Source organism: Staurois parvus, unplaced genomic scaffold (genome assembly GCF_062004578.1).
Source record: "Staurois parvus isolate SC_StPar_1 unplaced genomic scaffold, SC_StPar_1.0 ptg000466l, whole genome shotgun sequence".
Taxonomy (NCBI): domain Eukaryota; kingdom Metazoa; phylum Chordata; class Amphibia; order Anura; family Ranidae; genus Staurois; species Staurois parvus.
Genome location: NW_028318262.1, coordinates 139640 through 164478, shown reverse-complemented (window position 1 = coordinate 164478; position 24839 = coordinate 139640). Strand labels below are relative to the sequence as shown.

Genomic DNA, 24839 nt, shown 5'->3' with positions numbered 1-24839 from the left:
AGCATGCACTTCCCTGGTTTAAGGTCACAAGCCACATCGGAGGGCCACAGGTTGAGCACCCCTGCAATACGCAATACAGAACTGTCTATAATACTGTATATAACAATTTTTACAAGAGGATTAACAAGAGGATTAAGAGGGCCCTACTCATAAAAGATTACAATCTAATAGGGTGGGGCAAGTGGTGCAAAAGGTTATATCTGTGGGGATGAGCTTATGGAAGTGATAAATGTCTATTCAGAGGTGAGATAGGCTTCACTGAAGAGATGAGTTTTCAGGGATCCCCTAAAGGCAGTCAGAGTAGGGGATAGCCAGACAGATTGAGGTAGAGAGTTCCAGAGGATGGGAGAGGCTCTGGCAAAGTCCTAGAGACGAGCATGGGGGAAGGAGACAAGGGAGCTTGAGAGCAGGAGATCATGAGAGGAATGGAGAGGATGGTTTGGGTGATACTTGTAGACAAGATTGGTGATGTACTGTAGCTTGGAGCAGAGTTATAGATGGCTTGGAAATGCAATTAGATTAGTAAATATAAACTGCTAAATATTTTTTCTCCTCAGCAGTTGGAGCAGTCTTGTGACCTCTATCAGTGTCCAGCAGAGCACTGGTTAAAGCTTGTAAGAGAAGTTTTCATTCTCCCCTGATTGTCCCATGAGGCTGCAGGATCCCTGACCCTCTGTCTGTACAGTGCTGATCGGCCCTGTGCTGATCACATGCACTCTCCCAAGAAAAAAAAACTCTCTAGCAATACATACCAAACTGAGCATGTGCAGCTTGCCCCCAAACCTCTGTTCTATCAGGAGATGGATTTGGGACTGTAGAAGAAGCGGAGAATCAGAGAAGAGAATGTGGGGATTAACCCCTTAGGTTGCTCAGTGAGCATAGCAAGCATGGAGGATTATCCCCTTAGATTGCTCAGTGAGTATCACAAGCATGTTTTACTGCATACACAGACTGAGTTTACTGTTGTGGGTTTAGTAACACTTTAATTGAACAAGTTGAAGTTAGAAGCTGATTGGCTACCATGCACAGCTGCACTAGATTTTGCACTCAGTTTTAGTAAAATAAATCTCTATGTCCCTTATATCCCCTTGTAATGTTGCCTGTGTGTCCTCCCCATGTACTGCAAGCCACAAGGGCAATGCAGAAGGTGAACTATGTTGATGGATACACAAGTGATAAAGCTTTTAATAAGACAAGTTTTAGAAGTGGCTGTAGATGTAAATGTACACACGTTCTTGTTTCCTGACTGACTGATCTTTTCTTGCATGGAAAAAAGAAGGCCTAGAAGGCTGGTTCAGTATACTGCAGGCATTCATACTTTGGAGTGAAAGAACTCCCATAAAAACAACCCCAGGCTTTAAGGCTGGAGCAAGGATTATTGTCTGCACAGGCTAAGGTGCTTTTTACTGAAACCCCCCTTCCCCCAACCTAGCACCAGCCCTGTACACACTAAATCTAGTTCAATTGTTTAAAATGACAAGGAGGGACTAGGAAGCTGGTCAAATTTTTGTCAAGGCAATCTATTAAGTTTCTGTTCACACCTGTGTAATTTTACACATGTTGGCTGATAAACAACAGGATTACCATTCATTTATATGGGGTCCCTTCACACTGCAATTTTCTTCTATGCAACCTGAAAAAAGTCCAGATTTTTATTTTTTTTTTGGTGCAACAATGTTCATTTTTGGCCCATAGATTTCAATAGGAACACATTAAAAACACACTACAAAATGGACAAATAAAGTGTAACCTTCCTAGCAGTAATCCCGAGTGTGGCTTGGGGTTAATTTATAGTACCAAAAGCGGTAACCCGAAGCCACACTCAGGATTACACTGTAGTCCTTGTCCTGTGATCCCCCGATCCTTACCTTGTCCTGCGATCCCCCGATGCAACGCAGGGGGGCGGAACCAGCTGAATATTCAAAAAAGTAAAAACATGACATACACACAATACATTGTAATCTGTTAGGATTACATTACTGTATCAAACCATTTCACATACATTTTGTCCCTAGTGCTTTGTCCAGTGCCCTGCCTGCACTTTTACTGTTCTTTCTGCCTGGAAACTTGAGAACGTCCATGGCATCCAAAAAGCGTCCCTTTAGCTCAAAAGCGGTTTAAGACCAGCTAGAAACAGCGATAGTAAATTAGAATCACTTGCAGAATTGAGTGATAATGATTAGTGGGGAAATTCGTCATCAGAGGCTGAAAGTGACGACAGCAATGATTCTGTGATTGAGCTCAGTGATGTGCAAACTTGGTGCTCTATTTCAAATTTCATTGTTTTTGGTTTTATTACATTATTGAATTAAATGTATTATTATTATATTATTATTTTTTATAATTATTTATTATATTATAATTTATGATTTCGTATTTCAAACTTTATCATACCTGGGATGTTTACTAGAATCTTGTGTGGACAGACTTAAGTGAATTATTCCTAAGAATTACAGGCCTACAATATAAAACAACAAATTTTCATGCAAAACAATGTACTGCTTTGACATTCAAAAATATTGACTTAATTAGACCGCAAGGCAGGTTAAATGTGCAGATGCACAATGTGAACCTAGCCTAGGTGTGCATGCAGGGGGGCAGCATAGAACAGTCTGATTCCAAAGGTTAAGAAGCATATTAGAAAAAAATATAAGTTCTGTATACAACAACCAGCCAGGATTAAAAGAGAATTGTGGATTTCAAAAAATTATACCCCTCTAGGTGGATGCAGTATCCGTCCAATGCTGCATCTGTCCTCTGCACCTCTGGACTGAGAGCTGAGTGTTCAAAGACCGCTGATCGCTTAGTTTTTGGTCTTCAGGGTTCAGAGAGCAGTGACTGCTAGTCTCCGGCTCTCTTTTCTGCCCCTCCAGTGCTCACTGGAGTGCTGGGCTGTGGAGGAGGCCTGAACGGCTGGCTCCAGTCTTCTAGCAGCTCACTGAGAGGCTGAGCCAGCTGCCGGTCCAGGCATCTGGGTGGATCCTGACTATATGATTGGGATCTTTTCAGAGCCTGGACTGACGTCAGCTATCCCTCTGTCTGCTGAAAATGGGTCACAGGAGTGCAGAACAATCTGCAGTCCTATGATCCCCAGGTGAAGTACAGCCGAAAAAGGCAGAGGAAAGATCTGGAGTCTAATAGACCCCGGATTTCTCAGTAAAGAGTACCAGTCACTGCCTATTGCTATGACATTGGATATTTATATTCCCTGTGATAAAGCTCAAAGTGATTCAAAAAAATAAAACGGACAGTGTAAAAATAAAAAAAAGCAAAATAAATAATTAAAAAAATGAAAGCACCCCTGTCCCCCCCATACTCGCATGCAAAGGTGAATGCACACATCAGTCCTGTGTCGGTATGTAAACAGCGAATGCATCATGCATGTGTGGTTTCACCATGAATGTCAGATCAAAGGCAGTAATTCTAGCACTAGACATCCTGTGTAAATCAAAAGGCTGTAAAGGCTTTTAAAGCGTTGCCTATGGATATTAAAAATTTACATAGCTTGCAGCCAATGCACAGGCATGCGCAATGTTAAAGCTTGTCATGTTTGGTATCTATTTACTCGGTGTAACAGTATCTTTTATTTTTTACCAAACAATTGGGCAATAAATTGTGTTTTTGTGCACTAAAATTCAAAAAAGTGTATTTTTCCAAAAAAACTGAGTTTGAAAAACTGCTGCGCAAATACGGTGTGACATAAAAAATTGCAACACACACCATATTATACTTTCTGACATCTACTTTAAAAAATATATATAATGTTTGGGGGTTCAAAGTAATTTTCTAGCAAAAATTACTGATTTTTATATGTAAACAATAAGTGTCAGAAAAGGCTTGGTCTTCAAGTGGTTAGAAGAGTGGGTTGTGTGTGGCAGAAGCTTCTCATGTTGGGCATAAAATTCCAAGACAGTTCCACCCCCCCCCCCAAAATGACCCCTTTTTTGACCCCAAGGTGTCTTCAATTTGTTAGTGTATTTAAATCTGCTAGTACATCTAAAACTCCACTCACCCAAGACTGATAATGCTGCAATCCAATTGTGCCCCCTGTGCTCCTTCGTCCAGAGTGGGGACACTCTAATACAGGAGGTGTGTTACTGACCAGATTATCAGGTGAAAACAGAGCCTAAAAATATAATGCAGCCACCACATCTAAGGATTAATAAGCTGTGAAATACTACATTTTTGGTTTTGGGTTTAAAACCAGTTTAAGGCTTTTCTCATCTATGGAGGAGCGACGAGACACCCTTGGACAGCAGCATTGTCCAGAGAGGATAGTGTTGGAAAGACTAATATGTTTAATATCGTAAGTGACTAACAAATTAAAACCTAACTCCAGCTAACACTGTTTAGGCAGTTTTTCCCCCTATAACCTTAACCCCTTGGCGCCGGCGCCTCCCGGCCCTTTAAGGGTTTCAGAAGCCAAGGAGCGGGGTTTTAGGGTCATGTGACCGCCATGATTCGCTGTCACGGCAGTCACATGATCAGGAAAGTTCCGGATCAAAAAAGGAGACCGGGACCTTTCTGTGAGTACCGGACATTTGTGCTGGGAGCGCGCTCTCAGCACATATGTTTTTCTTAATTGCATACAAATGTGCGGCCGCTCTGTGTCAAGGCCCAGACAGCGGGAGTCCTCACATTTGCGTGCGGCCGGCGCAAAGAGGTTAATATGGGAAGGGTGAACTAAAATGACTAAATGATGACGCAGTGTTTAGTTTCCCGCAAAGTCACACACTGGTACAAAAAGATGTCTATTTATCCATTTAATTTGGCTTTGTATAACGCTTTTGTAATTTACAAAACCACTGGACACAGTGGATTCTTACAAAAATTTCAGAAAGAGATCATCACAGTCCTTTTGTAGCTAGAAGGTGCTAATCCAGATGCAGTGAGTCGGCTGCATGAGCGGCATCTTCCTCTCTGGTACCCCAACCCAAAGGGTAACCTGAAGAAGGTATCCTGTCTGTAGCAGACATGGAATAAGATGAGACACCCACTTTTTCTGTCCTTCCTGTCCTTGCCAACCTGGTCTTTGCTTCAAGGACTGTGTTCTTTGCTACCACACTACTAATAGTTGAGTATTAGTATAGGGTACAGCATGGCACAGTGTAGGGCACACGATTTGCACAAAAGAGTCTCAAAAGATGCTACAGTAGATAGTCTGGAAACAGTCTTTTGCATTTTGAGAGACCCTACAATCAGAGGCTGGAAGGTTTATGGCTATGGTTCTGGTAAGTTACAAAAAAGTAAAAAAAAAAGAAAACCATAAATATGTTAAAATGTTTTAAGAATAAGTAACAAAAAAAGTTGTCATTTTATGGAGTTAATGTTCTGTTACTGTGTTTTATTGTTAACCGTTGTTTGCTTTTCAGGAACAACATTCTGCTGTAGCATGGATCTGTTTATTCTGACAGCAGCAGGGTGTTGCTCTGAGAATGCATACGTCAATGAGGTTTCTCTTCCGCATTCAAAAAGGAATGTAAATGCCCAAGCATGAGTGGCCTAGGGTGGTCAGTGGGTCACCTAAGCTTTGGCATATATTTTTTTCATTTTTTTTGGCAGAGATTTCTTTATCCACATCGATCTATGTTAATGGAGGAATCTGTTCGGTTCTTTTTTTGTTCAGCCCATGGTGTGAAATGAAAAAAAAAAGAAAAAAAAAAAGAACAATACATTTATGGCCAACATTAGAAGTGGGTGGATGCAGGGTGGTAGACTCTAATGGTGGGCATACCACACACTTTTTCTTGCAGAGATTTTTTGAATGGAGGAATCTATTAGGTTCTATTTTTTCTCTTTTCTCGTTCAACTCACTAGCTGCATATAAAAGAACATTATATACACTGAGGAACAGAAGTATTTGAACACCCTGCGATTTTGCAAGTTCTCCCACTTAGAAATCATGGAGGGGTCTGAAATTCGCCTTGTAGGTGCATTCCCACTCTGAGAGACAGAATTTACAAAAAAAATTCAGGAAATCACATTGTATGATTTTTAAAGAATTTATTTGTCTTGCACTGCTGAACATAAGTATTTGAACACCTGAGAAAATCAGTGTTAATATTTGGTACAGAAGCCTTTGTTTGCAGTTACAGAGGTCAAACGTTTCCTGTAGTCCTTGACCAGGTTTGCACACACTGCAACAGGGATTTTGGCCCACTCCTCCACACAGATCTCCTCTAGATCTGTCAGGTTTCGGGGCTGTCGCTGAGCAACATGGAGTTTCAGCTCCCTCCAAAGATGTTCCATTGGATTTAGGTCTGGAAACTGTCTAGGCCACTCCAGAACCTTGATATGCTTCTTATGGAGCCACTCCTTGGTTATCCTGGCTGTGTGCTTCGGGTCATTGTCAAGTTGGAAGACCCAGCCAAGACCCACCTTCAATGCTCTGACTGAGGGAAGGAGGTTGTTGCTCAAAATCTCACAATAAATGGCCTCATTCATCCTCTCCTTAATACAGTGCAGTCGTCCTGTCCCCTTTGCAGAAAAGCACCCCCAAAGCATGATGTTACCACCCCCATGCTTCACAGTAGGGATAGTGTTCTTGGGATGCAACTCATCCTTCTTTTTCCTCCAAACACGACAAGTGAAATTTAGACCAAAAGTTTTACTTTGGTCTCATCTGACCACATGACTTTCTCCAATGCCTCCTCTGGATCATTCAGATGGTCATTGGCAAACTTCAGATGGGCCTGGACATGTGATGACTTGAGCAGGGGAACCTTTTGTGCAATGCATGATTTGAAACCATGACGGTGTAGTGTTCTACCAACAGTGACATTTGAAACTGTGGTCCCAGCTCTCTTCATGTCATTGACCAGCTCCTCCCTTGTAGTTCTGGGCTGATTCCTCACCTTTCTTATCATCAGTGATACCCCACGAGGTGAGATCTTGCATGGAGCCCCAGTCCGAGGGAGACTGGCAGTCATCTTTAGCCTCTTCCATTTTCTAATAATTGCTCCAACAGTTGATCTATTTTCACCAAGCTGCTTGGCAATTTCCCCGTAGCCCTTTCCAGCCTTGTGGAGGTCCACAATTTTGTCTCTGGTGTCTTTTGACAGCTCTTTCGTCTTGCCCATGGTAGTAGTTGGCGTCTGACTGACTGTGGGGTGGACAGGTGTCTTTAAAGAGCTCAGACAGGTGCTACTAAGTTAGATTAATGAGTGGAGTAGAGGTGGACTTTTTAAAGGCACAGTAACAGGTCTTTGAGAGCCAGAATTCTTGCTGTTTCTTAGGTGTTCAAATACTTATGTTCAGCAGTGCAAGACAAATAAATTCTTTAAAAATCATACAATGTGATTTCCTGAATTGTTTTTTTAAATTCTGTCTCTCAGAGTGAGAATGCACCTACAATGTGAATTTCAGACCCCTTGTGCTGTTCTCCTCATATTTGTTATTTAACTGTGCATTGTATTACCAATTCTTATTTCACCATGTTGTTTCTATGTCTTGATCTGTTGCTGCCATCTGCTGGCCAGAATTTGCATGCTGCATGCCTTTGTTATAGCTAGTAAGTGTTTTCTCTGCTGGGCGTGGTTTTAGGCAAGCCTTGGTTCTGGTCACTTCCTGCAGCCATTTTATCTGCTGTATAGCTGTGTGACAGGACATTCAATACCCTGGGCTTGTGAAGGCATCAGTTTTTGACCAGCAGTTAGCCTCAGGAAAGATTATAACAGGACAGCATGAATACCTCTACTACCTTACAGTATTGTATCACTGTTTGTCGCTGTATTTTGGACCAAATAAACCCACGCTGATTTCATTCCTGTGTATACGTTTGGATCCGTCTAACCTGAACATCTGCCGGTCCGGTCTGCTCCACTGCTTGGATACGAAGGTAGGAAGTTACACAGCCATTATCAGTTATACCTTCATTCGCCTTCATGTGGGGACAGAACAGTCAAAAACTGCCTTAAAGTCCATACCCCGCTACAGATTCCCTCAGAGTCCAGTACCACACTCAGGAATCTCCCTAGCAACAGGCCCACTTGCAGCAAATCTGCCCGGTTACAGTGCATGTTCCACAAGCCTATGCGGAAGCACTGCACATACGCAGTATCTATACTCTCGCCTGGAAGTCCTCCACAACTCGCCAAGCCACTCTTTACATCCTATATTAACCTTTGCTCGCATAATAGAAGTACTGTTTATGCACGCTCCTTACATTGTTGTGGCCGCGCCAAAACCCCGCAATTCACTCTAAGCATATTAGAAATTTTATCAAAGTGCCCTATCGGAGCTGTGCTGCGATTTTCAGCGCCCAATTCAAAAGTTCATTTTCTTAAAGAGACAGCGCACCTTAAGTCAAAATGGCCGAAAAGGACTTTGCACAGTTCCCCAGTGATGAACTAAAGCAAATGCAACCTGATGCTGATCATTATGAAGGGCAGGGAACAGAATCCACACTTCCAGCAGAACAAGTCGTGCGACCAAGACGCTCTCTCAAACCGACAGTAAAGGTCATTGAAAATTATCACACCACGAAAGATGAGCTATGTGATAACCTGGAGGAGCAATGGGAACGAGTTTCCTCCCTCATGTCCGGACTTAAATCCTCCTCAGGTGATGCCACAAGCTTACAAGTTGCCATCGGGCGGCTGGACACAGCTCAAGAAAGATACAAGAGACTGTCCACAAGGTATATAACCTTTCTAAAAGACTCTAATATCGATGAAGCCCTATCAGAACTAAGCAAGGCAGAATCAATAGACAGACAAAGAGACGTCATGGTGCTGGATGTTAAAAGTAAAGCGGAACTCCGTATCTCGCACTTGCAAGAAGCTAGATCACACAGATCAAATTCATCTAAACATTCCTCTCGGTCATACAGATCATCGTGCTCAAGAAGCTCAGCCTTGAGCGACAGATTACTAGAGGCCCGCATAAACGCAGAGCAATCCAAAGCGAGACGCTCCTTCACAGAAAAAGAAGCTCTTGCAAGAGCAGAGGCCAAGAGAGTGGAAGCAGAGGCAGAGGCCAAGAGGGCGGAAGCAGAGGCAGAGGCCAAGAGGCAGAGGGCAGAGGCAGAAGCAGAGGCCAAGAGGGCAGAAGCAGAGGCTCGAATAAAGATTTTTGAATCAGAGATGCAGGAGGAAATTGCATTAGCTAAAGTAAGACTACTTGAGCAAGCATTGAGCCAAGGTCTTGATCCAGTCTGCTCGCTACCACAGGAGATAGATGATCCAGTTGATCGCACCAGTGACTATGTACTGAATCGGGTATCTGCGCCACCCCCAGTTTGCAGTACCGTCCAAGCCGACAACACTGAAACCTCCAAGTCAGCTCTACCTGCGGTACCAGTGCCACCCACAGCACCCGAGCAACCTAATAACCGTTACCCGGAAGTGCCCTCTCAAGGACGGTTGTTACAGAAAGATCGCTATCAGGCGTTTTCTGGCCTACCTCCACAGCTCAAGCAGCAGTCATCACAATATACAGAGGCTAAACGAAAGCTTAACCCTGCAGCTACATCATTCTACCCGGAAGCATCTCACCCCTTCACGCCAGGCAGTCAATACGCCCCAGGGGCATCACAAGTCGTCATGGCAACAAGCAGTGAGAAATCAGATATGTCTGAGTTTGCCAGGTTTATGGTGAGCAGAGAGCTAATCAACACCAGTCTCTCAAAATTTGATGACCGTGCAGAGAGCTACAGAGCTTGGAAGGCAACCTTCAAGGCCGCCATCGCTAACCTCAACCTAACCGCAGAGCAGGAGTTTGACCTCTTGATCAAATGGCTGGGCCCAGGCTCCACAAATCGTGTCAAGAGCCTCAGAACTGTTTATGTGGGACAAGCAGAAGCAGGTCTTGCTGTCGCCTGGCAGAGACTCGAATGTACCTTCGGCAGTGCAGAAGCAATAGAGAAGGCCCTATTCAAGAGACTGCAGAACGTTCCAAGGATCAATCTCAAGGATGTCCAGAAGCTTCAGGATTTAAGTGATCTGCTCATGGAACTGGAGCTTGCCAAGGGTGACCCTCGTCTGTCTGGGTTTTGTTACCTGGATACAGCTCATGGAGTGAACCCAATTGTCGTGAAGCTACCATACAGTCTGCAAGAAAAGTGGGCGGCATCAGTCTCAAGGTACAAAAGAGAGCATGACATCACCTTTCCCCCATTTATTCACTTCTGTAGGTTTATCGATGAACAGTCCCAGATGAGGAATGACCCCAGCCTCGACTTCCTGGAGTTCAATACTACAGCTTCAGCAACATCATCATCAAGGTATGAAACCATCATGCATAAACACAGAGACTTCAAGAGCAGCGTGAGTGGTAGAAAGACTAACCTACCATCTCCTGCAGTACCCACGGGTAAACAGTACACCACCTCATCAGGAGATAAGACCTTCAATCGTGAATGTCCCATTCATAAAAAACCACACTCTCTGAACAAATGTAGAGGGTTTAGATCCAAAACCATACTGGAGCGCAAGAAAATCCTCACCGAGCTCTGGGTATGTTTCAGATGCTGCGCTTCATTGGAACACATGACTAAGGACTGTAAATCTGTCATCAAGTGTGAGGAGTGTCATAGTGAAAGACATGCCTCAGCTATGCACCCAATCCCACTCTCCAGAGATTCACCCACTGCCATCACCACCAGTCCTGCTCCAAGTCATGGCGGGGAGCTCCAAAATTACGTTAATGCAGCGACTGCTGTTTCCTGCTCATGCTTGGATGTATGTGGGGAGGGCCAGTGTGAGAAATGTTGTGCCCGAATATGCCTAATCAAGGTCTACCCAGAGGGACTACCAGAAAAGGCAGTAAAAATGTATGCCATCATTGATGACCAAAGCAACCGGTCCCTAGCAGGTCCTAAATTCTTTGAAGCCTTTGGAATAAAGGGACCATCCGAACCCTATACCTTAAACACCTGCTCGGGCCGCATAGAGACTAGCGGCAGAAGGGCACAAGGATTCATCGCTTCTCCTGTCAGTGGGGATACGGAAATACCCTTACCGACGCTGATCGAATGCGATCAAATACCCAACCATAGGGATGAGATTCCTACCCCAGAAGCTGCATTTCACCAACCTCACCTAAGGCACCTAGCCAACGTTATCCCACCTATGGACATCAACGCCGAGATTCTACTCCTGCTCGGCAGAGACAATCTAAGGGTACACAAGGTGCGTCAACAGTGTAATGGTCCTGACTATGCGCCATATGCCCAGAGACTGGACTTGGGATGGGTAATCATAGGAAATTTATGCTTAGATCAACCAGAAATCGACTCCTTTAAAACGTACGTGCGTGCAGATGGACGCACAACTTGCATTAAGCCGTGTCCTCATCACTATGAGGTGAAAGAGAAGTCTCCAGGCCTCGTACAACTACCTGACGTCATTACTCCCCTCTTTGCCGACAACTTGGGGAGATCAGTCTTTCATACAACCAAGGACGACGATAAAGTAGCCTTGTCAGTAGAGGACAGAGAATTTGTCGAGATAATGGACAGTGAGTTCTTTAAAGACGAAACCAATCACTGGGTTTCTCCATTACCCTTCCGAGCTACCAGGGTAAGACTCCCGAACAACCGGGAACAAGCTCTGTCTAGATTTAACTCTCTTCAGCGTACCATGAACAGCAAGCCTGAAATGAGAGAACACATCGTTGCCTTTATGGATAAAATATTCCGTAACAATCATGCAGAACCAGCTCCATCCTTAAGGAAGAACGACAAGTGCTGCTACTTGCCTTCATTCGGAGTATATCATGCCACTAGACCTATGTCTGTAGGTTCCTTTACTAACTCTACTTGGCTTACAGGTCAGGAGTTTCTGCTAAGACAGGCGGACGAATGTGTACAGGAAGTTTTCAGCATCCAGGATCCGGATAATGATCCAAAAATCCGCGCTGAAGTTAGTGTATTGGTCACTGGAACAAAGCAAACCTCCAGCCTCGGTAGCCAGCGCTTTGAACGTTTCTCCAGTTGGATGAGACTCGTCAGGACTATCGCAAGGTTAGTGCACATTGCAAAATGTTATCACAATACTCACAAAGATAAGGATTGTCATGGTTGGCACGTCTGCCATAAACCCTTCTCTGCGGAGAACATCTCTCATAGTGAGTCCCTCATAATACGTCACGTCCAACAAGAGGAATTCAATGTAGAATGGAAGTGCTTATACAACAAACAGCAGATTCCAATAAAAAGCCCTCTTGCCAACTTAAATCCAGTTATTGACAGTTTTGGCTTGCTCAGAGTTGGTGGTCGTTTGAATCAAGCCCACCTAAGAGTTGCAGAACAAAATCCTCTCATCATTCCCAGCAAACACCATATCACCGTCTTGCTGATCCGACACTACCACAAAAAGACTGAACACCAGGGCAGGCAAATCACTGAGGGCAAGTTACGGTCTGCTGGCCTTTGGATTATAGGTATGAAAAGACGTGTGGCCCAAGTACTGCATGACTGTGTTCACTGTCGCAAAGCTAGAGGAAAACAACTACACCAACAAATGGCTGATTTGCCTGCGGACAGACTATGTACAGAGCCGCCTTTCACCTACGTTGGCCTAGACGTCTTCGGGCCATGGATGGTGTCCGCACGCAGGACCCGTGGCGGTCACGCAAACAGTAAGCGTTGGGCTGTACTATTTACTTGCATGAGTGTGCGAGCCGTTCACTTAGAGGTCATAGAATCCATGGACACATCCAGCCTTATTAATGCCTTAAGACGGTTCTTCGCAATCAGAGGACCAGTGAAACAGTTGAGGTCTGACCGTGGAAGCAACTTCATTGGAGCCTGTAGAGAACTGAACATAGACACCAAATCCATTCAAGATCACTTGGCGGAAAAGGGTTGCACCTGGATTTTCAATCCTCCTCATAGTTCCCACATGGGGGGCTCCTGGGAGAGAATGATCGGGATCTCACGCAACATCTTGAATTCTATGTTGATGGATGTAAACTCTTCAAGACTCACACATGAGACTCTAGTCACCCTTCTCGCTGAAGTTTCAGCCATCATCAATTCTAGACCCCTCGTGCCAGTATCTATGGATCCTGAAACACCAGCTGTACTGACTCCAGCTATCCTACTTACCCAAAAAACTGAGATTACGCTAATACCTAGTGGAGAATTTACTCATGCGAATATCTACCAAAAACACTGGAAACGTGTACAATACCTAGCTGATTACTTCTGGAACAGGTTGCGAAAGGAGTATCTCAAAATTCTTCAAGGAAGAAGAAAGTGGCAACACCACAAACCAAACCTAAAAGAAGGTGACCTCGTGTTGATGAAGGAGCAACATACCGTACGGATTGACTGGCCTATGGGACTAATTACAAAGGTTCTTCCTAGCAAGGATGGCAAGGTTCGTAAAGTGGAGTTGAAGATCTTCAGAAAGGGTGAGCTTAAAATATTCGCAAGGCCAATTAATGAACTCATTTTGATACTACCCATTGAGAACATTCCTGCTGGGTGAACTCTACTGAACTTGAACTTTGTGGTTCTTCTCTATTCCAACTCGGAATCTACTATATTGTTATGTTTATTGCATTCTAACATGTTCTTTCTTACAGGTTGTTTTATATTTTATGGACATTCGTCATAGTGAAATCCCTTATGGAATTTCAGACGGGGAGTGTGCTGTTCTCCTCATATTTGTTATTTAACTGTGCATTGTATTACCAATTCTTATTTCACCATGTTGTTTCTATGTCTTGATCTGTTGCTGCCATCTGCTGGCCAGAATTTGCATGCTGCATGCCTTTGTTATAGCTAGTAAGTGTTTTCTCTGCTGGGTGTGGTTTTAGGCAAGCCTTGGTTCTGGTCACTTCCTGCAGCCATTTTATCTGCTGTATAGCTGTGTGACAGGACATTCAATACCCTGGGCTTGTGAAGGCATCAGTTTTTGACCAGCAGTTAGCCTCAGGAAAGATTATAACAGGACAGCATGAATACCTCTACTACCTTACAGTATTGTATCACTGTTTGTCGCTGTATTTTGGACCAAATAAACCCACGCTGATTTCATTCCTGTGTATACGTTTGGATCCGTCTAACCTGAACATCTGCCGGTCCGGTCTGCTCCACTGCTTGGATACGAAGGTAGGAAGTTACACAGCCATTATCAGTTATACCTTCATTCGCCTTCATGTGGGGACAGAACACCCCTCCATGATTTTTAAGTGGGAGAACTTGCAAAATGGCAGGGTGTTCAAATACTTCTGTTCCTCACTGTATATGCCCAACAAAGATTTTGAGTGATACAAAAATGAGTGGTTATGGGTTGCATTACAACGACACTTGGACACTTGTATCTGCAAGTGTCATTTTACTCAATAGCAGCTAACTTTTGACAGCCACTCCTGCTATGTACCGTAATACAAAGCAATTCCTGGCTGTTAATATGGTGGTAATAGTGGCAAGGAGGTGTGACAGGATGAGAGTAGCTGGATGTGCAGCCTAGAACATTTGTTAAAGTTTTTTTAGAAAGCTTAAAGTATATATTTTCCCCCCTCCTGCTACCTATCCTGCCCAGCTCCCCTGTGTCAGTCAGTGACAGCTGCAGAGCAAAAAAGGGAGCACTTGAAAATGACTGGAAATTCTGGGAGCCGTGACATCACTCATAAGCTCCCATGTCCCAGCTGTTAATGTCTCCTTCCTCTCCCCTGCAGCAGCCACTGACTGACACAGGGGAGCTGAAGCTTTGGCTCACATGACCAGACCACAGCAGACTAAAAATCGGTAAGCATACAGATTTTTTTTTTACATTGGTTAGGCAGCATAGGCAGCAGGAGGGGGGAGGACACATTTTAGACTGGTTAAATGTTATAGTGGAATTCGACTTTAGGGTCCTCGGGCAGGGCTGGATGTAGGGGGTTGCTAGGGTGGACTGTGCCCCTTTCCCCCAGATTTTAGTTGTGCCCCCCCCCAAGGATCAGTGTCATTGGCATCAGGAATCTGAGAGATTTGGAGAAAGCACATCCCTGAAAATGCTGAGTTGGCATGACTGCCCAGTGCCCTTTCCTTATCCATTGCACCAATCATTAACTTCCATGATGCAGGGGAGAGCACTAGGATGTAGAGCCTCATTCATTTTACTGCTGGTTGGCCCACCTGAACCTGATATAAAGGTGGGAAAAGGGCTGACTCTATATAATGGGGGTCTCTGATGTATTTGGGGACTCTAATGTCATTAGGGAACTCTAATGTGATGGAGGACTCTGATGTAAAGGTGGGACTTTAATGAAGCGGCTCAAATGAGAAGTGGGGATGCTGGTGAAAGGGGGGACACTAATGTGTAGGTGGGGACTCTGATGTGATGAGGGGACTCTAATGTAAAGGAAATACTCTAATGGGAAGAGGGGACTCTGATGTGATGGGAGGGGGCACTGGTGTAATAAGGGGACTCTGATATAATGGAGGGACTCTAATGTAAGGGGGCTGACTCTGATGTAATTGGGGTACTCTGATGTAACCAAAATCCTGTGAGCATAAACTTCCAATGACACTTCCGGAATGCATCATCACACAGCCTGGTCTCAGAGTACAATGCTGGACAGAAGGGTGATCACACATATCAGGTAAAAAAAATATATATATAAAAAAAACAAAAAGCAGCTTGTATGGAACACAAAGGCTAAATCATTTCCGGAAAATGTATTAAATTGATTAGGATTATACAAGAATGTGCACCAGTTCATTTTTTTTAATCAAACAAGTTTATTAATGAGCTGCACAATACAAAGTACATGTGTACACAGAAGAGTACAGGAAGTGCTCACATAGCACAGTGACTGAATAGGTACAAGGATGGTATTAAGGGGTAAGAATGATCTACCAGGTTTGACACAGCAATAGCTCACAGAGTATGCATCATGCATGATCATCAATTACAAACACATATAAACACAAATATTGGCTTTAATCATTCACTTTTATTGGTTACATCTCGTTTACAAGAGGGGAATATTTAGATTTGATTAGGATGTGAAAGAGGCAAGTTTATGTGTGAAGGGAGCAAAGGAAAGCAACCTACCAAAATGATTAAATAGCAGAGATTTCAGAGCTATCATGTGTCCAGAAGGACCAGACATTAGCAGATTTCATGAGGCATCCTCTATAGGAAGAAGAATTGTCAACAAGGGAAAGCCATTCATTTCTCGATTGCTAGGAGAGAGTTTGCAAACCCGCACTTTGATACAGACTGATGACTCATAAATAACAGTTCTGAGATTGTTATTAGACAGCATTTATATAGCAACAACAATTTACACAGTGCTTTACAATATAAAGGGAGACAGTACAATTACAATACTGTATGAGAGGGTTAGGATTGCAATAATCATGTAATGTTCAGTGAAGTGTTCACTGGTAATGCCCAATAGGCATACCTTTGGGTCGAGGGAGATTGGACAGCCCATGCAGTCATACAGTGGGGATCGAAAGTTTGGGCACCCCAGCTAACAATTTGTATTAATGTGCATAAAGAAGCCAAGGAAAGATGGCAAAATCTCCAAAAGGCATCAAATTACAGATTAGACATTCTTATAATAAGTCAACAAAAGTTAGATTTTATTTCCATCATTTACACTTTCAAAATAACAGAAAACAAAAAAATGGCGTCTGCAAAAGTTTGGGCACCCTGCAGAATTTATAGCATGCACTGCCCCCTTTGCAAAGCTGAGACCTGCCAGTATCATGGATTGTTCTCAGTCATCGTCTGGGAAGACCAGGTGATGTCAGTCTCAAAGGTTTTAAATGCCCAGACTCATCTGACCTTGCCCCAACAATCAGCACCATGGGTTCTTCTAAGCAGTTGTCTAGAAAACTGAAACTGAAAATAGTTGACGCTCACAAAGCTGGAGAAGGCTATAAGAAGATAGCAAAGCGTTTTCAGATGTCAATATCCTCTGTTCGGAATGTAATTAAGAAACGGCAGTCATCAGGAACAGTGGAAGTTAAAGCAAGATCTGGAAGACCAAGAAAAATATCAGACAGAACAGCTCGCAGGATTGTGAGAAAAACAATTCAAAACCCACGTTTGACTGCACGATCCCTCCAGAAAGATCTGGCAGACACTGGAGTTGTGGTACACTATTCCACTATAAAGAGATACTTGTACAAATATGGTCATCATGGAAGAGTCATCAGAAGAAAACCTCTTCTACGTCCTCACCACAAAAATCATCGTTTGAACTTTGCAAATGAACATATAGACAAGCCTGATGCATTTTGGAAACAAGTTCTGTGGACCGATGAGGTTAAAATTGAACTTTTTGGTCAGAATGAGCAAAGGTACGTTTGGAGAAGAAGGGGCACAGAATTTAATGAAAAGAACCTCTGTCCAACTGCTAAGCATGGGGTTGGATCAATCATGCTTTGCGGTTGTGTTGCAGCCAGTGGCACAGGGAACATCTCACGAGTAGAAGGAAAAATGCATTCAATAAAATTTCAGCAAATTTTGGATGGTAACTTGATGCCATCTGTGAAAAAGCTGAAGTTAAAGAGAGGATGGCTTCTACAAATGGATAATGATCCTAAACACACCTCGAAATCTACGGGGGGATTACATCAAGAGGCGTAAACTGAAGGTTTTGCCATGGCCTTCACAATCTCCTGACCTCAACATAGTTGAAAATCTATGGATAGACCTTAAAAGAGCAGTGCGTGACAGACAGCCCAGAAATCTCAAAGAACTGGAAGACTTTTGTACGGAAGAATGGGCAAAGATACCTCAAACAAGAATTGAAAGACTCTTGGCTGGCTACAAAAAGCGTTTACAAGCTGTGATACTTGCCAAAGGGGGCAGTACAAGATATTAACTCTGCAGGGTGCCCAAACTTTTGCAGACACCATTTTTTTGTTTTCTGTTATTTTGAAAGTGTAAATGATGGAAATAAAATCTAACTTTTGTTGACATATTATAAGAATGTCTAATCTGTAATTTGCTGCCTTTTGGAGATTTTGCCATCTTTCCTTGGCTTCTTTATGCACTTTAATACAAATTTTTAGCTGGGGTGCCCAAACTTTCGATCCCCACTGTAGATGACGTTTATGCACACTGCTACTTCCAGTCTTTGCAGCATCTTCTCCCCTATGCTCCAGCATTCTAAGGTCCTGACATTATCGAGACCAATGCAGGGTCCATAGCCCTTCATTGGATGTCATGACATTCCATCGCCAAAGCATAGGGCAGTGCCATCTGCAAGGGGAGAGGAGGATCAGTTAAGTAGCGTCTCTTCTACCCTAGACTAAACGAGCAATTAATAGATCTATAGCCAAGTGCTAGCATAAAGTACCCTCTTTAAAGAAACAAGGTCAAAATAGCCTTTGTAAGGTGGTTATTGGGACAACAAGTCCCAGTGTGGGTAATATCGCCTCCCATTGGTTATCATTGATTAGCAAGAAGGATATGATGCCAAACAAAGGATGATGGGAAATCTAGTTTTGGTACATGGAATCACATGACATCTCTGTGGAAAAGAAATTACAACTCCCAAAAGGCTTTGTAGCTGAGATAGAAGGACAAAGCAATGAGGAGGAACACCTTAAGAAAGTTCTAGGTGTTAGTGGTCAGAACAAAGAAGATGAAGGCAAAAATCTGAGCACCAAGCCTGGTGGATTTTCCTGTCCTGCAGCACAATGGACGCATCTGCCGAGGAGTGGCTGGGACTGGCAATCTGATACTCATTAATATAGGAGCATCGGGGACCTCAGGAAAGTGACAAGACCTGAGTGAAGAAGCTGTCAGTCTCCCCCTCAGCCACCATTACCTTAAGAGAAAGTGTGGAAGCCATCTTCAACAATCACCAATATTTTTAGAGAAACTGTCAGCTTTCATCCGCAATCACCACTACTTCATGGAGAAGATGGCAGCCATCTTTAACAATCAACAAAGCTGTCAGTTTAACTTCCAGCCACCATTACTTCATGAAAAAGATGGCAACCATCTTGAATAGTCAGCTTCACTCGCGGCTGCCATTACAACACGGTGTAGCTGATGGTGATTTCTTGAAGAGAGTTTGATAATCTATTTCTGCATACGCCTCTCAGTAATTTAAGCTGAGGACTCCAGCCAACTATAATGGCTTCTCAGTGAGTCAAGGCAAATTTACCAATCATCTCTTGCAGTTTCTACATCTCAGTTCGAACCTGGTGGTCCCTCATTATACCTCATACATCAGGTCATTCTATCTGAAGTTCAAGCTAGAAAGCTGAAAGGGTCCCTCCACCATTAAGACCAATAAACAAGAATTGGTGACAGAGGGTTGTCAAATCCATTTTACACAAATTACAGAAACAAACAGATACTGTTCTAGGACATTCAATAGAATGGACCCTAAGAGCTTTAGGTCATAATGTTCTAGTATGCACACTATATTAACACGTTAGGACAGGCTTAACCTGTCAAGCCATCCCCCCCAGTGCTGCGGATCTAGCATTCTAGGCTGTCATAGGCACTGCCATGTCTTCCCAGTCTTCCGTCCAGGTTCCGACTCTTCGGTCTCAATGATGTCACACCCACACATGCACTGGATTGTCACATCAACATGGCACAGCATTGCCATAAATGTTCGCTGACCTGCACATGCATGGCTCATATGTACATAAATGCTGACAGCATTTTTTTTATTTTTTAAGTACTAATTATATTGTCTTCATCAGCATTCAACACAAAAAAGGCAGATCAGTGCCATCCAGAAATTACAAGAACCAGAAGGAGTTACATTTCTAAAATTTTAAAAGGAGGATTAAGTCTTTACTGTAGTGAAAGAAAGAAAGGGGAGTGATCAGAGTGCAGCCTGGGCAGAAAAAACACCATCTGAAGGAGAGGAAGGATAGAGTGGGTCACAAAAGCATAATCAATTATCAACTATGGAGAGGATGGATTGGGTACTAGAGTGCCAAAACAATTGTATAGCAGATTAGATAAGTAAATAGTGTTGCATACCAGGGGTGGACTGACCATTTGGAAACTCGGGCTCTGCCCGAGGGCCCGGGGTCAATAGGGGGACCCATGAGATGCTCCTGGTACCTTTTTCATAGGCTTTTTTGAGTTTGGGCAAGGACACAGGGGCCCCATGTTCCCCTATTGCCCGGGGGCCCCATGAGTTGTCAGTCCGCCCCTGTTGCATACTGAATATTTAAGAAGTGAACTCTGGACCTATGCAGAGGAGCTCCTTGGTTCACTGCAAGGGTAATATGCTCATTTTTGTCTAGGGGGAACAAAGAAAACAGTTATATTTACCAACCACAGGTTTCACAACTGGTCCCAAAAAAGCCACTTCTCTAAGCCATGTCACTGGTCACAGGCACTCTGACATCATTACATACAATGTAGGACTATCAGTCTTGCATTGTAAGCAAGGATGCCAAGAACGCACCCAAAACCCAGATTCAAGAGAAGAGCATTGATTGCAGGAAAAATGAGGTATAAGGTATAAGTATAGCTGCTATTTTTGCTCTCTCTAGATTAAATGCACTTTGCAAGGGGGAACACACATTCTGCTACATGTTACAGCAATGCAAAATGTGTATGGGCCCTTGTTATTGGTAAGAATAGTGGATACTGCTGCAATATTGAGACTGACTAAAATAAAAATGAGAATGGGGCAGGTTTAAGTTTTTCAGGAAAGTCCAGGTTTGCATATAACTTCTGGATCTCCTGATCATTTATACAAGCATTTTTCGCAGAAGGTAACCTCTGATAATGCATGTTTTCATAGCATCCTTTTTTTTAAATAGTCTATATATCTGTAATGGGTTTACTTTGTCTGCCTTCAAGCCAGGGGCGGACTGACAACTCATGGGGCCCCCGGGCAATTGGGGATCATGGGGCCCCTGTGTCCTTGCCAAACTCAAAAAAGCCTATACAAAAGGTACCAGGGACATTTAATGGGGCCCCCTACTGACCCTGGGCCCTCGGGCAGTGCCCGAGTGCTCGAATGGTCAGTCCGCCCCTGCTTCAAGCATTTTAGGATGTCTATATACAGTATTTAATATTCTAATTCTCAATGATGGGTGAAAATGGCAACACCCACTGCCACACAAGGTTTAAACGTTTACCTTGAGGGTGACTCTTTTTCATTGTGTTAAACATATTTAAATCATCTTTATCGAGCAGCCAGCCAAACATTTGTATGGTCACCAGGCGTGGTAGTCTGGACACAAATCACACAAAGGAAGTGACAGTGGTAGCGTGGGACTTGATCTGCTGTGTGTACATCCGAGTTATATTCAGGTTACCGAGCTCTGGCATGTGATCTGATCTCTCAAAAAATGTTCTCCACCCAGATTCAGTGATGTTGGAGTTGACTTGGAGTTCAAGTTTTTGAAGCTTTTTCAGATAACCGTTTCTTGTAGCATCAGCTTTGAAGATATTAATATATTCATAGAAAAAATGTTAACACTAAGAACCTATAATGATCTAAAGATTTTATTATCTTAAAATAGACTGTTCTTAACAGTATTTACCTAAAAGCTCTTTGAAGGGACCATACATGCATTACTTATCATCAAAGCACCCTGGTTGCCCTAAAACCTAGGGTAGTCTATAACATATATACAACCATTTTCCTGTGGTTTCACTGCTTCCTAAGGCCTTCAAATCAGTAATATATAGAACATTATTAACCTTATTCAATGCCACAGTTTTAAGCCTAATGTGAACCTACTCTTTCCAGCACAACGCATTGTTATTTTTAGGAGAAATTCCAGAAAAAGGTACATATTTTAGGGTATTGCTTAGACACAATTAATACTTTTAAGTGTTCCCTATCACAATAGGGAATCTGCTTTTTTATTTTCTCTCCACTTTAAGTGCAATAAACTTGTTCTGATTTCTGCAAACTGAATTCTGATTGCCTCTCGGGGGATCAGGAAGGATTTTTTTTTACCCTGATGAAGCAAATTGGATCATGCTTTGCTGGGTTTTTTTGCCTTCCTCTGGATCAACTGCGGGTATAGGATTATAACTTTTTTTTTTAATGGTTGAACTAGATGGACTTTTGTCTTTTTTTCAGCCAGACTAATTATGTAACTATGAATTCTGATTGATTGCTCTGGGTTCCCCTGTGAAATGTATGACATACTAGTGCACAGTCACAGGACAAATTAAATATGTTACACAAGTAAATGTTTGGGATAATTTACAGCACTCTAACAAACTTCCGAATCATTCAGATTAATAGGAGTAGGCTAGATAACAAATAAAATTCAATGTGGAAATGAATATATGATTTTAAATTCTGACCAAAAATATACTTTAAAGAGACCCTGCCAGGTATCGAAAGTTTTCAAACCGGCACACACCTGTGGGAACAAAACAGTGTATACTCACCTATCCAGTGGCCCATGTCTCCTACCTACAGCACTGCAGCCACAGAAAGCCTCTTCTGGTATTCAATACTTCCAGGGAACGTTAGATGCCTGTATTCCCTGCCATGTGCTGGTTCCTTCTTTCGATCCATATAGTACTGCTGAGTGATATTAGAGGAAGTTTAGAGGCAGTAACCGACATACAGCAGAGTACAGGCATTCAACAGTCTTGGAAATGTTGATGTTGAAAAGGCTTTCCTAGGCTGCAGGCTGGAATGGAGCAGAGAGAGGAGAAACAGGCCATTGGAGGGGTAACTATACTCTGTCTCCTACTACAGAGGTCTGCCATCGTTGTAGAAACCTGACAGGGTCTCTTTGAACAAGAAGAAGGATGACCACACAGGGCCAATCCTGAAGACCCTAACTAGCACATACCCATGAAGTACTCACCTAAAAGTGCAACAGATTCATCATCAAGAATCTCCTTCATGGCAAGCAACTGGAGGTTACCAAGGTTCTGGAACTGTTCAATAATGCATTTAGCAGCATGAGTCATTCCGGTGCCCACTGGCAAATACAGCTTTTTCAGATGAATGAGGGAGCCCAATGCTACAGCTATGATGAAATCATGGTTATTTATATTGTTTTGTATCTTACAGTATTTCTAACCATGCTATCTCAAAATCATTTATTCTTGGTCTTATTAGTTAAAGGAAATCTTTGCTGAGAGATATGAAGGCTGCCATTGCTTCTCATTCAGCAAATGCTAGTTGCCTGACTTTAAGGATGATCCATATGTTTTAATATTTTGTAGCACTAACCTCAAGCAAGTGTGTGTATATAAGAACTGACTTTACTCTAATTTTCCTGATATGTACACTTGTATTGTTCAATGAGGCAGAAATGGATGTGTGTAACAGTCAGGCAGCTAACATTATTAGAAGGAGGTAAGGAAGAACAGTCCCCATTTCTTTTAGGCAAGGTTTTCTTTAATCAGCAGTACAACATACAGTTACCAGTCAAATTCCAGTTGCCATTTTTCCAGGCAAATCCACTGATTATAGCTACCCAAACCCGATTTTTCAGTTTTCAGTGGTCTGCAGCTTGTACAATAAAAGGTCAAAAAGCAATGTAAACACTCCCATGAACCTACACCTTAATGAATCCCGCTCTCTTTCTAATTTGCTCTCAAACAACATTATTCAAAAAGGAATGCCCACCCCGTCTTATAGCCAACATATTTAATTTCATTGTAACTGCACTGATGTTCAGAGATTTATGTTCAGGAGAGTTTGGGATCTAGCAAAGGTAACCCTCTTCATTACAGATCAAATGTAGCATACTAGAGTAAAATATGTCCCCCTCTCTGTGTTTAAACATGGCAGGGCAGTTAAAAAAAACATCTCTTTCCAAGCACTGCAATGTCAAGACACGGAACAAGATGTATTTATCATTATGTCAGAACATAAAGCATGTCACATATGGCACCTTGGCAGTAATGTGGCGGTCGGAGAGAAGACATTTCCCACACCACAGTGGCTCCTTTACTTCCCCGCTGGCTGCTCTTACTGTGCAGAGTGCATTAATGTGCTGGATACCCCACTGCAAAGTAGAGCTGCACTGAAAGAAATGCAAAGTGGGCATACCTTTTTTATTAACATAGGCTGTTCAAATTTCACATGTTGGTAGGATAACTCTTCCTCTATACGAGGGATAGGCAACCTTAAAGAGGTAGAGGTCTGCCTAAACAACGTGGGAGAAGTAAAAGATCACAGAGGCACAGTGTCGCCTCCTTAACCATTAGCCGCCCGGCCAATGGCCGTTTGGCGGCTTCAAAAGTGTTGCTGCATTCCGGGTGCACGCCATTTGCGCTAATGCAAAGCGGCGCAGCAGCGCGATCTGTCACCGGCCGTGTACCTCAGACACGGCCAATGACAGATCGGGAGTACCGACTCCCGTTGCTGGTACCATGTGACCTGCTGTGACCAATCACAGCAGGTCACATGACAGTTGTATACAATGGATGGCTTCATTCATGCCATCCATTGTATACTAGTGCCTAGCTGTGAATGGTCACAGCTAATCACATGCACATGTCATGTGATTAGCTGTGACCAAATCACAGCTAAGCACAAAAAAAAAAAAAAGCTGAATGAATCGATTTCATTCAGGTAAATGCTTGCTTATAGCAAAGTAATTCTTTGCTATAAGCAAATTGTGTAAAAAAAAAAAAAAATACTGATCACTTCCCCAAAGTAGTACAATGTTACTATGGTAACATTGTACTACTTTGGTCATAGTAGAATATGAAAAAAAAATCTTAAAAAAAAAAAAAAATGTAATAAAAAATTAAAAATAATAATAAAAAAAAAAAAATAAAAAAAAAATATATTTTTTTTTTTTCATACTGTCACCAGTCAGTGTCCCTGTTTACCGCCATGCCAGTTATATGATGACGCTGTACTGCACTGGTGACAGTATGTAAAAAAAAAAATAGTGAAAATAATTTTTTTAATTTTTTAATTTTCCGAAAAATTATGACAAAAAAAATACAACTTCAAAAAAC

At 42.8% G+C, this 24839-nt stretch overlaps 1 pseudogene across 1 annotated transcript in view; it reads right to left on the bottom strand.

The window, feature by feature from the left end:
• Nucleotides 1–20847: 20847 nt before the first annotated feature.
• Nucleotides 20848–24839, bottom strand: part of LOC149452749 (baculoviral IAP repeat-containing protein 1-like) — a 59108-nt pseudogene continuing 55116 nt past the window's right edge. The window contains exons 10-11 of the transcript XR_016314849.1: nt 22724–22888; nt 20848–21325 (exon numbers count right to left, since the gene is read on the bottom strand). The product of XR_016314849.1 is annotated as a baculoviral IAP repeat-containing protein 1-like (transcript). The remainder of the gene's footprint in view (nt 21326–22723; nt 22889–24839) is intronic.